This window comes from Anomaloglossus baeobatrachus, chromosome 12 (genome assembly GCF_048569485.1).
Source record: "Anomaloglossus baeobatrachus isolate aAnoBae1 chromosome 12, aAnoBae1.hap1, whole genome shotgun sequence".
NCBI lineage: Eukaryota > Metazoa > Chordata > Amphibia > Anura > Aromobatidae > Anomaloglossus > Anomaloglossus baeobatrachus.
In genome coordinates, this window is record NC_134364.1 from 4,860,691 (window position 1) to 4,878,848 (window position 18,158).

At 49.0% G+C, this 18,158-nt stretch overlaps 1 protein-coding gene across 1 annotated transcript in view; it reads right to left on the reverse strand.

Annotated features, from left to right (window-relative positions):
* The window catches only part of CEP128 (centrosomal protein 128), a 231,396-nt gene extending 223,417 nt beyond the window's left edge, over window positions 1-7,979 (reverse strand). Inside the window, exon 1 of the mRNA XM_075330946.1 lies at window positions 7,896-7,979. The gene's annotated coding sequence lies outside the window, so the exon portion shown is untranslated. The remainder of the gene's footprint in view (window positions 1-7,895) is intronic.
* Window positions 7,980-18,158: the final 10,179 nt, after the last annotated feature.

Here is an 18,158-nt window from a genome sequence, read left to right on the forward strand (position 1 = left end):
CCGCTTCTGTGGTAGGCCATGGCGAGGTCTGTTCTGAGTGGATCCTGTCTGGTTAAACCTCTGTATTGTCTTGGCCGCTGTGCTGCAGCTCACGTTCAGTGTGGTGAAAATCCTCTTATAGCCTCAGCCATCTTTGTGTTGAGCAACATTTTTTTTTTTCAGGTCCTCAGAGAATTCTTCACCATGAGGAGACATGCTGAGCTTCCAGTGACCAGTATGAGAGTGTGTGAGCGATAACACCGAATATAACACACCTGTCAGCATTCACAGCGGAGACCTCATAATACTAATGAGTCACATGACACTGGGGAGGGAAAATGGCTAATTGTGCACAATTTGGCCATTTTCACTTTTGGGTGAACTCACATTTGTTGCCAGTGGTTTAAACATTAATGGCTGAGTATTGAGCTATTTACACTGTTATACAAGCTGCGCACTGACACCGTATCACAGGGTGAGATCTGTAGTGTTGATAAAAGATAATGGGGTGTACTCACTTTTGTAACATACTGTATATGTGTGATCCTTGCCTTACTGAGGTGCTCATTTTAAAATTAGGGTTAAGAAAACCCTTCTCCAAAAACTCCCCAAAGAAGGAGCATTATCAGAAGCAATTTCACTAAAAAAGTATTTTGATTTATATATTTTTTTAACTGCCAAAAACAAAAATAAAATTCCATGTGCACATGGCCGCCTTGAAGGAATAAATGGGAGCGCCAACTTCCATCTCCCCCTTCATCAAGCAATCATATCAGCAGTGTCCGTGTGCAGAAGATCATCGCTGTAGGGCCAGATTCATACATCTGTGAAATACAAACTGTGCTGAGATCACAATTTTGGTGCAATGCGGGATTGGGCTACAATTTTGTGACTAAGGCTGCGTGCCCATGATCAGTATTTGCAGCGGTTTGGATGCAGCCTACCTCAGCTGCATCCAAACCGCGGCGGTGTACAGTACAAGCATAGTGGACAGGTTTTTCTAGAAATCCCGTGCCCACTCTACTTCTTTTCTCCACAGCAAACACTGACCTGCAGTGCGTCTTTCCAAACGCCAGCATGTCAATTGTTTGCTGCGGAATCGCATGCGTCCTCCGTAGAGAGAACACAAGCAAAAGACCGCAGCGCACCGAACCCTGATCGTGGGTACTGACAGCTGTGGGTTCCTGCGGAGGAGACATGCGCCGCCCCCCCCCCCACCCCGGTCAGGACCCGCTGTGTTCTGAATGCAGCGAGCCCTGATCGTGGGCACATACCCTAATAGTGTTCATGCGCCATTTTCATCCTGACCCAAAAAAGTGGGTAAATGGGAGTGTGGTGACCCCCGCTCATCAAATTCATGACAAGCGCCAGCGTTCTTGACAACACATCTTACTCCAGTCTCAGACTGGAGTAAAATTAGGGCCAGGGTGCTTTCCTCCCACACTCCAAAGGCTGATAGGGAATTTAGATTGTGATCCCCGATGGGTACAGAGGTTATCACTAGGGATGATCGAATACCTCAAATATTCGGCTTCGCGAATATTTTCCAAATACCTCACTGCTATTCGGCTATTCGATGCGCAATGTAAGTCTATGGGAAGCCCGAATAGTACCGAATAGATATTTGGGTTTCCCATAGACTTACATTGCACATCGAATGTTCGTGAATAGTCGAATAGCGCCGAGGTATTCGGAAAATATTCGTGAAGCCGAATAATCGAAGTATTGGATCATCCCATGTTATCACGTCTGTAAAGTGCTACAGAAACAATAGCACTATATAAAAAGGAGTAAAATATATATAAACATTATATATTATAATGTTTATATAATATATATTGTAAACATTTATATAAATAATAAACATTAAGCGATGTGTACACATTGAGCTCTAACATAAATCCGCTGAAGTCCACGTTTTTATCAGTGTTTTGATACTAATTAAAAAAAAGCGTAAAATGTATTAATATATTCCATGAATGGGTGAAAAACGTTGCAAAAAAAAAAAAAAAAGAAGTTGAAAGAACTGACAGGATGTGGACTGAAGAACAAAAAAAAAAAAAAACAAAACAAAAAACACACACACACACACAACCCACTCTGCAAGGGGAGGGAGCAAAAAAAAATAAATAAAAAGAAGTGAGTGCATGAGATTCCGGAAATCTCACTCACTTTGCTGGTACAAAACAAAAACGTGCAGTTTTTTTTCTGCAAAAGAAATGCAACATGTGAACAAGCCCTTAATGTGGGCACTACGGCCATCAGCCCCCAGTACCCACTGGACTCTGCATCTCCGCACAGCCTCCTAATCCTGACTAGACAGATGACATTGTACAATTACCAAAAAGTCAACACAATCTACATGAAAAAAAAAAAAAAAAGCTGCAGGAAACTTGTTATCATTGCAAAAGATTGCAGGTCATCACATCCAGCGCTGCAGTCACTCGTCCTGCGTTCCAGATAGTCGTCAAAAGTCACGACATCTCGTCACTGTGAAAAACAAAAATTTAAGAAAATTCCCCAAAAATATCAAGGACCTCCAGTACAGCGCACCGCATTATGCACGGGTGGTCTCCCCCAAAATTACAGTGCTGCAGTCAGATAAAAGCCTCTGGTGCTCCCGGTATATCTTCGGGTACGTGCCCACAATCAGGGCTCCCAGCATTTTCAATGCAGCAAGTATTCACTGCATCCAAAACTCTACGTCCTACGGTACAAGCACAGTGGATGGCATTTCTAGAAATCCCATGCCCATTGTGCTTGTTTTTCCCACAGCGAAAACGGACTTGCCATGCTGTGGCTCAGGAAGCCGCACCGCAGTTTGGTGCGGAGACGTGCATGTTCTCCATAGGGACAACACAGCGAGAGACCACAAATGCCCAAGCAGCTGCGGTCTCCTGCGCTGCAGACTCGCCGCCCTGCAGGTCAGGACCCGCCACGTCTAGGATACAGCGGGTCCTGATCGTGTGCACATACCCTTACTGGCTGCAGTGCTGACGTCACGTTGATAATGCTGCAGCCAAACAGTGAGCTTATTGGCTCTGAGATGCTCATGCCGTCTACTCAGGCCTCGATGAAAGCTGACTTATTGCCTGCAGCTCTGTCAATGTAACGTCAGCACTGCAGACACCAGGAGCAGCATCAGCCACCCGCCAGGCCGCCACCTGCGCCAGCCAAGAGGCCGCCACCCACGCCCTGGCGCCAGCCAAGAGGCCGCCACCCGGCGCCAGCCAAGAGACCGCCACCCGGCGCCAGCCAAGAGACCGCCACCCGGCGCCAGCCAAGAGACCGCCACCCGGCGCCAGCCAAGAGACCGCCACCCGGCGCCAGCCAAGAGACCGCCACCCATGCCCTGGCATCAATCAAGAGGCCGCCACCCACGCCCTGGCGCCAACCAAGAGGCCGCCACCCGCGCCCTGGCACCAGCCAAAAGACCGCCACCCGCGCCCTGGCACCAGCCAAAAGACCGCCACCCGGCGCCAGCCAAGAGACCGCCACCTACGCCCTGGCATCAATCAAGAGGCCGCCACCCACGCCCTGGCACCAGCCATGAGGCCGCCACCCGCTCCCTGGCCGCCATCCCCATGCTGGCACCATCCGTACAGTGGCGCCAGCCGACAGCCCGCCATCCGTACACAGGCACCAGCCGACAGCCCGCCATCTGTACACAGGCATCTGTGCCCTGGTGCCAGCCGAGAGGCTGCTATCCGTACCCTGGCACCACCTACACTGTGGTGGCAGCCGACAGCCCACCACCCGCCCCCTGGCGCCAGCCGAGAGGCCGCTAATCGTACCCTGGCGACACCCCGCCATCCACATGCTGGCACCATCCGGACATGGGCACAAGCCGACAGCCCACCATCTGTACTCTGGCGCCGCCTCATGGTGGGTTGGTAGTGCTGGTGTCTTATTCACTGCATTCTCTTCTACAGTAATAGATTGATCATTGTATGGACAAAGTGGTGCGAGACCCTCAATATGACAAACATAAAACTAACCTCCAATGACACAACACAATAAAAGGGGCCATAGCGCCCCCGTCTGAATACAGAAGAGGAGCTCCGTTCTACTCTGCACAAGATAAAACACGGATTCTATTCTTTCATAGCAAAAACGTCTCCTCTGGCAAAGTGCAAATTCTAGAGTGTGACATCAGGACACCCCAAAACCATGCCCATGTGACCGATACCCTACCCGACATCAGATGCCACCACTGCCAACCTGCGCCATACGGAAAAGACGGCTGCCGCCTCCTGCTTGTGTCACCTTGTAATAACATGTGGTAATTATGCAATAAATGCAGAAGAGTCACCACGGCCGACATCCGCAGCTCTCATATAAGCCACTGTTCATGCTGCGCTCAGCAACAGGGCATAACACAACCAATGGCGACTGTACGACCTCTCACAGGGTCAGACACTCAACAGCGTAATCAATGAGGCTGTGGACCCCCACATATAGGAGGGTACAGGTCAGCAGTGCATTATGGGAAGACCCCTTTGATGTGCACAATTAGAAGAACACGACTGTCTCCAGGTTGTCGGGTTTTCAATAAACACTAATGGCAATACCGCACATGACCTGTGGATAATGTGGCGCTGTTCTAAGAAGAAAGCCAGTATGTTTCCCTAATCCTAGGAACACATATAAGCTCCAGTTCAGATTTACAGAGCAATAGAGAAAAAGCAGCAACCAGGAATATACAAGGCTGTGCGGGCATGCTGGGCGCTGTAGTCTGGAAACAGCAGGAGCCGCAGGTTACAGGACACTGATTTTTTGTTTGAGGGGAAACTTGTGAAAACAGTGATGTGGCCCCCACTAAAGGGAGAGGAGGATGAGGATGGTGTCTGCATCATACCTGGGGTCTCAGGGAGCCTCTCCAGAGCTGCGCTCACACAGCTGCTCACATTACAGACCTCACCACTTCCTTCCTGTCATCTCCAGGAGCCGGCGCAGCCCCAGTTCCTCTATCTACTGCAAAACCACAAACCCCCGACCTCCTGACCAGAGGGGGAAAAAAAATCAAAAAGCTGGACACAGCTGGGGGCCGGCGTGACCTCGGCGCCTCCCCCATATAGCTCAGTGTCCCCCCTCTTATACACACACACACATTTACCTCAGTGTCCCCCCTCTTATACACACACATTTACCTCAGTGTCCCCCCTCTTATACACACACACACACACACATTTACCTCAGTGTCCCCCTTCTTATACACACACACACATTTACCTCAGTGTCCACCTTCTTATACACACACATTTACCTCAGTGTCCCCCCCCTTATACACACACACACATTTACCTCAGTGTCCCCCCCCTTATACACACATTTACCTCAGTGTCCCCCTTCTTATACACACACACACATTTACCTCAGTGTCCCCCTTCTTATACACACACACACATTTACCTCAGTGTCCCCCCCCTTATACACACATTTACCTCAGTGTCCCCCCTCTTATACACACATTTACCTCAGTGTCCCCCTTCTTATACACACATTTACCTCAGTGTCCACCTTCTTATACACACACATTTACCTCAGTGTCCCCCCCCTTATACACACACACATTTACCTCAGTGTCCCCCCCCTTATACACACACACATTTACCTCAGTGCCCCCCCCCTTATACACACATTTACCTCAGTGTCCCCCCCCTTATACACACATTTACCTCAGTGTCCCCCCTTATACACACATTTACCTCAGTGTCCCCCTTCTTATACACACACATTTACCTCAGTGTCCCCCTTCTTATACACACACACACACATTTACCTCAGTGTCCCCCTTCTTATACACACACATTTACCTCAGTGTCCCCCCCCTTATACACACACATTTACCTCAGTGTCCCCCTTCTTATACACACATTTACCTCAGTGTCCCCCTTCTTATACACACATTTACCTCAGTGTCCCCCTTCTTATACACACATTTACCTCAGTGTCCCCCTTCTTATACACACATTTACCTCAGTGTCCCCCTTCTTATACACACATTTACCTCAGTGTCCCCCTTCTTATACACACACACACACCTCAGTGTCCCCCTTCTTATACACACACACATTTACCTCAGTGTCCCCCCTCTTATACACACACACATTTACCTCAGTGTCCCCCTTCTTATACACACACACATTTACCTCAGTGTCCCCCTTCTTATACACACACACATTTACCTCAGTGTCCCCCTTCTTATACACACACACACATTTACCTCAGTGTCCCCCTTCTTATACACACACACACATTTACCTCAGTGTCCCCCTTCTTATACACACACACACATTTACCTCAGTGTCCCCCTTCTTATACACACACATTTACCTCAGTGTCCCCCCTCTTATACACACACACACATTTACCTCAGTGTCCCCCCTCTTATACACACACACATTTACCTCAGTGTCCCCCCTCTTATACACACACACATTTACCTCAGTGTCCCCCCTCTTATACACACACACATTTACCTCAGTGTCCCCCCTCTTATACACACACACATTTACCTCAGTGTCCCCCCTCTTATACACACACACATTTACCTCAGTGTCCCCCCTCTTATACACACACACATTTACCTCAGTGTCCCCCCTCTTATACACACACACACACCTCAGTGTCCCCCCTCTTATACACACACACACACCTCAGTGTCCCCCCTCTTATACACACACACACACCTCAGTGTCCCCCCTCTTATACACACACACACACATTTACCTCAGTGTCCCCCTTCTTATACACACACACACACATTTACCTCAGTGTCCCCCTTCTTATACACACACACACACATTTACCTCAGTGTCCCCCCCTTATACACACACACACATTTACCTCAGTGTCCCCCCCTTATACACACACATTTACCTCAGTGTCCCCCTTCTTATATACACACATTTACCTCAGTGTCCCCCTTCTTATACACACACATTTACCTCAGTGTCCCCCTTCTTATATACACACATTTACCTCAGTGTCCCCCTTCTTATACACACACATTTACCTCAGTGTCCCCCTTCTTATATACACACATTTACCTCAGTGTCCCCCTTCTTATACACACACATTTACCTCAGTGTCCCCCTTCTTATACACACACATTTACCTCAGTGTCCCCCTTCTTATACACACACATTTACCTCAGTGTCCCCCTTCTTATACACACACATTTACCTCAGTGTCCCCCTTCTTATACACACACACATTTACCTCAGTGTCCCCCTTCTTATACACACACATTTACCTCAGTGTCCCCCTTCTTATACACACACACACATTTACCTCAGTGTCCCCCTTCTTATACACACACACACACACACACCTCAGTGTCCCCCCCCTCTTATACACACACACACACATTTACCTCAGTGTCCCCCCCCTTATACACACACATTTACCTCAGTGTCCCCCCCTTATACACACACATTTACCTCAGTGTCCCCCCCCTTATACACACACATTTACCTCAGTGTCCCCCCCCTTATACACACACATTTACCTCAGTGCCCCCCCCTCTTATACACACACACACACACACACATTTACCTCAGTGTCCCCCCCCTTATACACACACATTTACCTCAGTGTCCCCCCCTTATACACACACATTTACCTCAGTGTCCCCCCCCTTATACACACACATTTACCTCAGTGTCCCCCCCCTTATACACACACATTTACCTCAGTGTCCCCCCCCTTATACACACACATTTACCTCAGTGTCCCCCCCCTTATACACACATTTACCTCAGTGTCCCCCCCCTTATACACACACATTTACCTCAGTGTCCCCCCCCTTATACACACATTTACCTCAGTGTCCCCCCTTATACACACATTTACCTCAGTGTCCCCCTTTTTTCTGACACACTGCCGTCAGTCCCCCGGATTCTCAGCCTCACCTGTCTTTCCATCCCCGTAACTGTCACCGCGGCTGCAGCTATGGCAACTTGAACCTGCCGCCCAACTCAGGAAGAGGAATGCTGCCCGGCCACAGCTCTGAGCGCTAAGCTTGCCGGGAAGTGTAGTATGCAACATTCTGTACACGGATCAAAGATGGGAAAAGAAACTACATTTCCCGGCATGCATCACAGATAGTGCCGGGGTAAAAGATAAAGGCGGGGCAAGAATACTAGGCGGCAGGATTGGCGGCTTGATAAAGTAGCCACGCCCACCTACCGGCTGAGTAACCCGTTCATTGCCGGAAAGAAATGGATGTGCCTGAGAAACATGGAGCAAATACAGAAGTGAAAGGGTCTGAAGCCTGAAGCCGGCAACTCCTCAGCCTCCTCTCGGCTCTTTCTGAGCTCCTTCTCTGCACCTTCTGAGCTCCTTCTCTGCACCTTCTGAGCTCCTTCTCTGCACCTTCTGAGCTTCTTCTGAGCTCCTTCTAGACTCCTTCTAGACTCCTTCTAGACTCCTTCTGAGCTTCTTCTAGACTCCTTCTGAGCTCTTTCTGGACTCCTTCTAGACTCCTTCTGAGCTCCTTCTGGACTCCTTCTGGACTCCTTCTGAGCTCTTTCTGGACTCCTTCTAGACTCCTTCTGAGCTCCTTCTGGACTCCTTCTGGACTCCTTCTGAGCTCTTTCTGGACTCCTTCTAGACTCCTTCTGGGCTCCTTCTAGACTCCTGGGCTCCTTCTGAGCTCTTTCTGGGTTCCTTCTAGACTCCTTCTAGACTCCTTCTGGGCTCCTTCTGAGCTCTTTCTGGGCTCCTTCTAGACTCCTTCTAGACTCCTCTGGGCTCCTTCTGAGCTCTTTCTGGGTTCCTTCTGAGCTCTTTCTGGGCTCCTTCTAGACTCCTTCTGGGCTCCTTCTGAGCTCTTTCTGGGCTCCTTCTGAGCTCTTTCTGGGTTCCTTCTGGGCTCCTTCTAGACTCCTTCTGGGCTCCTTCTAGACTCCTGGGCTCCTTCTGAGCTCTTTCTGGGTTCCTTCTGGGCTCCTTCTGAGCTCTTTCTGGGCTCCTTCTAGACTCCTTCTAGACTCCTTCTGGGCTCCTTCTGAGCTCTTTCTGGGTTCCTTCTGAGCTCTTTCTGGGCTCCTTCTAGACTCCTTCTGGGCTCCTTCTGAGCTCTTTCTGGGCTCCTTCTGAGCTCTTTCTGGGTTCCTTCTGGGCTCCTTCTAGACTCCTTCTGGGCTCCTTCTAGACTCCTTCTGAGCTCTTTCTGGGCTCCTTCTGGGCTCCTTCTAGACTCCTTTTAGACTCCTTCTGGGCTCCTTCTGAGCTCTTTCTGGGCTCCTTCTAGACTCCTTCTGGGCTCCTTCTAGACTCCTTCTAGACTCCTTCTAGACTCCTTCTAGGCTCCTTCTGGGCTCCTTCTCTGCACCTTCTGGGCTCCTTTTCTGCACCTTCTGAGCTTCTTCTGGGCTCCTTCTGGACTCCTTCTCTGCACCTTCTGAGCTTCTTCTGGGCTCCTTCTGGACTCCTTCTCTGCACCTTCTAGGCTCCTTCTAGGCTCTTTCTGGACTCCTTCTGAGCTTCTTCTGGGCTCCTTCTGGACTCCTTTTGGACTCCTTCTGGGCTCCTTCTAGACTCCTGGGCTCCTTCTGAGCTCTTTCTGGGTTCCTTCTGGGCTCCTTCTAGACTCCTTCTAGGCTCCTTCTAGACTCCTTCTAGACTCCTTCTGGGCTCCTTCTAGACTCCTTCTGGGCTCCTTCTGAGCTCTTTCTGGGCTCCTTCTGGGCTCCTTCTGGGCTCCTTCTAGACTCCTTTTAGACTCCTTTTAGACTCCTTCTGGGCTCCTTCTGAGCTCTTTCTGGGCTCCTTCTGGGCTCCTTCTGGGCTCCTTCTAGACTCCTTCTAGGCTCCTTCTAGGCTCCTTCTGGGCTCCTTCTAGACTCCTTCTGGGCTCCTTCTAGACTCCTGGGCTCCTTCTGAGCTCTTTCTGGGTTCCTTCTAGACTCCTTCTAGACTCCTTCTAGGCTCCTTCTGAGCTCTTTCTGGGCTCCTTCTAGACTCCTTCTAGACTCCTTCTGGGCTCCTTCTGAGCTCTTTCTGGGTTCCTTCTGAGCTCTTTCTGGGCTCCTTCTAGACTCCTTCTGGGCTCCTTCTGAGCTCTTTCTGGGTTCCTTCTGAGCTCTTTCTGGGTTCCTTCTGGGCTCCTTCTAGACTCCTTCTGGGCTCCTTCTAGACTCCTGGGCTCCTTCTGAGCTCTTTCTGGGTTCCTTCTGGGCTCCTTCTGAGCTCTTTCTGGGCTCCTTCTAGACTCCTTCTAGACTCCTTCTGGGCTCCTTCTGAGCTCTTTCTGGGTTCCTTCTGAGCTCTTTCTGGGCTCCTTCTAGACTCCTTCTGGGCTCCTTCTGAGCTCTTTCTGGGCTCCTTCTGAGCTCTTTCTGGGTTCCTTCTGGGCTCCTTCTAGACTCCTTCTGGGCTCCTTCTAGACTCCTTCTGAGCTCTTTCTGGGCTCCTTCTAGACTCCTTTTAGACTCCTTCTGGGCTCCTTCTGAGCTCTTTCTGGGCTCCTTCTAGACTCCTTCTGGGCTCCTTCTAGACTCCTTCTAGACTCCTTCTAGACTCCTTCTAGGCTCCTTCTGGGCTCCTTCTCTGCACCTTCTGGGCTCCTTTTCTGCACCTGAGCTTCTTCTGGGCTCCTTCTGGACTCCTTCTCTGCACCTTCTGAGCTTCTTCTGGGCTCCTTCTGGACTCCTTCTCTGCACCTTCTAGGCTCCTTCTAGGCTCTTTCTGGACTCCTTCTGAGCTTCTTCTGGGCTCCTTCTGGACTCCTTTTGGACTCCTTCTGGGCTCCTTCTAGACTCCTGGGCTCCTTCTGAGCTCTTTCTGGGTTCCTTCTGGGCTCCTTCTAGACTCCTTCTAGGCTCCTTCTAGACTCCTTCTAGACTCCTTCTGGGCTCCTTCTAGACTCCTTCTGGGCTCCTTCTGAGCTCTTTCTGGGCTCCTTCTGGGCTCCTTCTAGACTCCTTTTAGACTCCTTTTAGACTCCTTCTGGGCTCCTTCTGAGCTCTTTCTGGGCTCCTTCTGGGCTCCTTCTAGACTCCTTCTAGGCTCCTTCTAGGCTCCTTCTGGGCTCCTTCTAGACTCCTTCTGGGCTCCTTCTAGACTCCTTCTGGGCTCCTTCTAAGCTCTTTCTGGGCTCTTTCTGGGCTCCTTCTAGACTCCTTTTAGACTCCTTCTGGGATCCTTCTGAGCTCTTTCTGGGCTCCTTCTGGGCTCCTTCTGGGCTCCTTCTGGGCTCCTTCTCTGCACCTTCTGGGCTCCTTCTCTGCACCTTCTGAGCTTCTTCTGGGCTCCTTCTGGACTCCTTCTCTGCACCTTCTAGGCTCCTTCAAGGCTCTTTCTGGACTCCTTCTGAGCTCCTTCTGGGCTCCTTCTGGGCTCCTTCTCTGCACCTTCTAGGCTCTTTCTGGACTCCTTCTGAGCTTCTTCTGGGCTCCTTCTGGACTCCTTTTGGACTCCTTCTCTGCACCTTCTAGGCTCCTTCTAGGCTCTTTCTGGACTCCTTCTGAGCTCCTTCTGGGCTCCTTCTCGGCTCCTTCTCGGCTCCTTATCCAGGATTATTTTATTTTCTCTTTTTGATCATATCTGCAGCTGTAAATATGGGATATTATACAGATCATCCGTCCGGCATCCGATTCTTATCTCACACTGTACACCGCTCCCCCTATAACATCGCTCCCTCTCACCGACTAACACCATTTGCCCTCACCGAATAACACCGCTCCCCCCTCACCGAATAACACCGCTCCCCTATAATACCGCTCCCCCCTCACCGAATAACACCGCTCCCCCCTCACCGAATAACACCGCTCCCCCTCACTGAATAACACCGCTCCCCCCTCACCGAATAACACCGCTCCCCCTCACCGAATAACACCGCTCCCCCTCACCGAATAACACCGCTCCCCCTCACCGAATAACACCGCTCCCCCTCACCGAATAACACCGCTCCCCCTCACCGAATAATACCGTTCCTCCTCACCAAATAGCACTTCGCAGTGTTATTCGGTGAGGGGGAGCGGAGTTACTCAGTGAAGGGGAGCAGTGTTATTCGGTGAGGGGGAGCAGCGTTATTCAGAGAGGGGGAGCGGAGTTATTCTGAGAGGGGGAGTATTTAAGCACCAAGAGAATACTGATGATCAGCAGCTGGATGGAAGGATGGCTCTGCTGGGTTCAAAAGGGAGAGATGAAAACCCAGCAGGAAAGCTATCCAGTACAATGAATACTGACAGCAGGAGTAATAGAAAGTCAGGGAGCATTCTGCGCAGCCAAACGCCGTGACCTTCTATTGCCAGAAACCACATGACTGTCATATATGACACACCCGTGACAGTACCCCCTTCTACCAGTGGTCTCCAGGCACTCAGGACCAGGCCTATCTGGATGGACAGCATGAAATGAATGAACCAACCTTCTGGCATTCACATCCGATGCTGGGCCCACATCCTTTCCTCTGGTCCGTAACCTCTCCTGTGCACCAAGTATTAAAGGGAACAACATACAAAATGAGAGTCAACAATTTTAGCTATTTGAAACTCCAAATTACCATTAACTATGATTGGGGCCGGTGGCAAGGGGGACGGCTCCAAAGGTGCCACTTACTTTTTGAGCAGAGCCCTATGGAACACATTGTGGATCCTAAGAGCCTCAGGTAACTCCATACGAAATGCTGCTAGGTTAACGACGGCGGTTATCTTATAGGGACCAAGGCACCTAGGCCCCAGCTTCCAGGAAGGAATCTTCAACTTTATGTTCCTGGACACAGTCATTCACACTTAGGTCCGGACCTGGTAAGCGGTTTTTGTCAGCCATACGTTTGTATCTGTCTCCCATCAGCTTCATATTACTGTGAACCCCTTGCCATACAGAAGAGAGCGATGAGGCAAAATGCTCCTCCTCAGGAACTCCTGAAGCCCCCCTACCACAACAGGTATAAAACTGAGGATGAAAACTGCATGCACCAAAGAATGGTGACTTGCCAGTGTCAGACTCCTGGTGATAATTATTTAAAGCAAATTCGACCAATGGTAAATAAGATGCCCAATTCGCCTGGTTCTCGGAGACAGAGCACCAGCGGAAAGTTTCCAAATTTTGATTTATGCACTCTGCCCCATTCGACTGAGGATGGAAGGCAAAAGAGAGACAACTGCACCCCTAGTTGGGCACAAAATGCTTTGCAAAATTTGGAAACAAACTGGGTTCCCCGATCTGACACCACATCAGAAGGAACCCTGTGAAGATTCACAATCTCGTTGATGAACACCTGAGCCAGGGTCTTGGCATTCGGAAGTGCCGGCAATATGATGAAATGCGTTATCTTACTGAACCTATCCACAACCACCAAAACCACAGTCTTTACCCAAAACAAAGGTAGGTCAGTAATAAAATCCATGGATAAATGCGTCCATGCCCTATTCGGGATAGCCAATGGCAGGAGAGATCCCGATGGACGAGTATCCATTACCTTGGAACAAGCGCAAATACTGCATGAAGACACATAGACAAACACATCCTCATCCAAACGGAACCTGAAAACTCATCTGTTCAGAAATGCCTACAATCTACAATGAACTCGCTGCCGCCCGACCACCGTGCGGAGCTGCCGCCCGACCACCGTGCGGAGCTGCCGCCCGACCACCGTGCGGAGCCGCCGCCTGACCTACACCCCACCTATTGTCTCCTCCCCATAATCCTATAGAATGTAAGCCCGCAAGGGTAGGGCCCTCTTCCCTCTGTACTAGTCTGTCTACTGTAACTTGTATACGTATTTTGTATGTAACCCCCTTCTCATGTACAGCACCATGGAATTAATGGTGCTCTATAAATAAATAATAATAATAATAATAATAATAATCCAACTTCGGCCACCAAAACCAACGTGAAAGGAGGTCCGAGGTTGCTTTACTACCTGGATGACCCACAAGTGCAGAACTGTGATATTCTCCAATTACTTTACAGCGCAATTTGGGTGGCGTGAATAACCTCCTGAAAGGCAAGAGGCCGGGGCATCCCCCTGAGCCTCCAACACCTTCCCCTCCAGGTCTGGGCAAAAGGCTGAGACGACCACCCCCTTCTGCAAAATGGGTTCAGGGAGTGAAGCTCTGGCCTAATGCATCTGCTTTGATGTTTGTAAGTGACAGTAAAATTGAATCTGGTAAAAACAAAGACCATCTAGCCTGCCTGGGATTGAGATCTTTGACTCGAGATATGACAGCTTTTTTATGGTCTGTGATTACCGTAATGGGATGAACTGCCCCCTCCAGCCAATGGCGCCATTCCTCAAAAGCTTACTTAATTGCCAAGAGTTCTCTATTGCCAACATCATAGTTTCTCTTGGCCGAAAACACTTTCTTGGAAAAGAAAGCATGTGGACGCCATTTACCAGGAGACAGACCTTGTGACAACACAGCCCCCACCCCCACCTCAGATGCATCGACCTCCACGATAAAAGGCTGGGAAAAATCAGACTGACTGAGTATAACGTAGATGGAGTGGAAAAACCTCTCTTTCAAAAGAAAAAAGCCTGCGGGGCAGAGTCTGACCATTAGAGAAATCTGTCCCTGTCTTTGTCATGTTAGTGAGAGGTTTTACAATTACAGAATAGTTTTGAATAAATTTCCGTTACAAATTGATAAACCCCAGAAAGTGCTGTAACGCTGTCAGGTTTTCTGGACGATCCCAGTCACGTACAGCACGGATCTTCTCTGGATTCATCCGAAAACAACAATAGGTACCCCAAAAAGTGTACCTTTAGGAAAGTGAAAACACATGTCTCCAGTTTGGCAAACAGTTTGTTATTCAACATCTGTAACACCTGTTTTACATGTACCTGATGTGTCTATATATATATATATATATATATATATATATAGCTATATATATATATATATATATATATATAGCAAAGGAAATAGATTTTTGATAACAATGAAAGATAATTACCTTTCACAAATGGTACAGGACCCCACAAGAGGGGGAGCACTACTAGACCTTGTACTAACCAATAGGCCAGACCGCATATCAAATATACAAGTTGGGGGTTACTTGGGGAATAGTGATCACAAAATAATAAGTTTTCATGTATTCTTTAGTAAGATGTCTAGTAGAGGGGCTACAAGGACACTAAACTTCAGGAAAGCAAATTTTAAACGGTTGAGAGATGATCTTAGTGCAATAAACTGGGATGATGTACTAAGTAATAAAAGTACACAAAGCAAATGGGAGACTTTTATGAGCATCCTGAATAGGGCTTGTGCAGAAAATATACCCTATGGGAACAAACATGCTAGAAATAGGAGGAAACCCCTGTGGCTAAATAGAGCTGTAAGGGAAGCAATAAAAGAAAAACAGAAAGCCTTAAAAGAATTAAAGAGGGTAGGTAGTGATGAGGCATTATATAATTATAGAAAATTAAATAAAATATGTAAAAAGCAAATTAAGTTAGCTAAGTTTGAGACAGAGAGACTCATTGCGAGAGAAAGTAAAAATAATCCTAAAATATTCTTTAACTACATAAACAGTAAAAAACTGAAAAGCGATAGTGTTGGCCCCCTTAAAAATAGTCTTGGTGAAATGGTGGAAGGGGATGAGGGTAAAGCCAACCTGCTGAATGACTTTTTTTCTACGGTTTTTATACAAGAAAATGCCATGGCAGATGACATGACCAGTGATACCATAAATTCACCCTTGAATATTACCTGCTTAACCCAGCAGGAAGTACGCCGCCGCCTCGAAATCACTAAGGTTGACAAATCTCCGGGCCTGGATGGCTACACCCCAGAGTACTACAGGAATTGAGTTCTGTGATAGATAGACCATTATTTTTAATCTTCTCAGATTCCTTAATAACAGGGTCGGTACCGCAGGACTGGCGCATAGCAAATGTGGTGCCAATATTCAAAAAGGGGACAAAAACTGAGCCGGGAAATTATAGGCCGGTAAGTTTAACCTCTACGGTTGGTAAAATCCTTGAGGGTTTCTTGAGAGATGCTATACTGGAGTATCTCAAGAAAAATAACCTTATGACAGAGTATCAACATGGGTTTATGAGGGATCGATCCTGTCACACTGATCAGCTTCTATGAAGAGGTAAGTTCAAGTCTGGACCAGGGAAATGCAGTGGATGTTGTGTATATGGACTTTTCAAAAGCTTTTGATACGGTGCCACACAAAAGGTTGGTACATAAAATGAGAATAATGGGGATAGGGGAAATGTTACGGGGGGCTGTCTGATAATAACCGAAAGGAGTATCAGACAGTCAGGGTCCACCGTGCAAAGACTTTACTGCAGACTATGGCAGAGTGCGATACCTCTGTTAACTCACAGAAGGATATAATAAGAAAGTAAAGCAATTCCTCCCTTACTTGGAGGGTGTGTGGAATGATCTCTGTTAATAATCACAGAGACAAATGCAATGTGTGCGAAATGGCACCTACCTAGGTCCGCTCTTCTAGTGGTGCAAAAGAGACGAACAGCAGCATAAGCCGCACAAAGCTCCTACCTGCGTTCGCTCCACTAGTGTGCGAGGACACGAACCCCTAGATATGGCACCTGCCTAGGTCCGCTCTTCTAGTGGTGCAAAAGAGACGAACAGCAGCGTAAGCCGCACAAAGCTCCTACCTCTGTTCGCTCCCCTAGTGTGTGAGGATACGAACAACTGCCAGACGCAGTATAAGGAACGTTACCCTAGCGGCAACGTCCACCTACGAGTACAATCACAAGGCCCAGCCAGACCATGTGCCTCAGGCACCTGCCTATGTCCGCTCCCCTAAGAGGTAAGGATACGGACAGCAGCCGAAGCTGTAAGGTATAAGAACGCTACCCTGCCGGTAGCGCTCACCTAGCATAGACAGAGGAATGCCTAGAGGAACGCGCACAGAGCGTCTACTCATATGCATGAACCAAGAGGACTGAGCACCATGCGGCGTGTGTCAGGGTCTTATATAGACTCTGTGCCTCATCCAAGATGGAGGACACCAGAGCCAATCCGCTTCCAGAACGACAGGAGTGACGTCATGCTGGCCTATCACCGAGCAAGACGTCACAAGCACATGACCAGCGACCAATCGGCATAGAAGGTGTCAGAGACATGTGACCTCGTGTCAGCGATGATGTCACCCGCACATGTGCAATGGCTCCAAGATTGGACTTAGTCTCCGGCGCTCGCACATGTGCAGTAGCAAGAAATCTGGACTTAGTCTCCAGCGCTCGCACATGTGCAGTAGCAAGAAATCTGGACATAGTCTCCAGTGCTCGCAGCAACCGTAACAGTACCTCCCCCTCAAGGGCCCCCCTCCCGGCGACGCAGATAATCGGCAACTAAGTCGGGAGCATGGACAGCCTCCTCAGGCTCCCAAGAGCGATGTTCCGGGCCATAGCCCTCCCAATCTATCAAGAAGAACCTGCGCCCTCTAACCATCTTAGAACCAACTATGGCTCGTACCTCATAGCTAGAGCGAGAGGAATCAGAGGCAGGAGAGTGCACTTCACGAGCGTGAGGTAAAATAGCCGGCTTTAGCAGTGAGACATGGAATTTGTCATGAATCCTAAGATGGACAGGTAACTTCAATTGATAGACTACAGGATTTACCTGTCGAAGAACCTCATAAGGACCCAGGAAGCGAGGAGCAAATTTGACAGAGCTCACTCTAAGTCTCACGTGTTTTGCAGAGAGCCACACAAAGTCCCCTGGAGAAAAGACAGGAGCCGGGCGACGAAACCGATCGGACACCGTCTTCATACGGTCCTTAGCTGCTTGGATCGACTCTTGAGTCCGATCCCAAACCTCTCTGGCATTAGTTGCCCAGTCGGCCACAAGAGGAGGAGGTGCAGCAGCGGGAAACGGTACCGGTACCCTAGGGTGTTGCCCATTATTGAGTACGAACGGTGTCTGCCCAGTGGCCTCAGCCAGCGAATTGTTAAGGGCAAATTCTGCCCAGGGTAGGAGGGAGGACCAGTTATCGTGGTTCTCAGCAACAAAGTGTCGAAGGTATATAATCATAGATTGATTGGTACGTTCAACCAAACCATTAGTCTCCGGATGGTATGCCGAAGAGAGATTCAACTCAATTTGCAGAAGGCTACAAAGATCTCGCCAGAAACGGGAAGTAAATTGCGGGCCTCTATCACAAATGATACGATCTGGCATCCCGTGAAGCCTAAAGACATGCTTGAGGAATAGTTTGGCTAGTACCCTGGAAGATGGGATTCT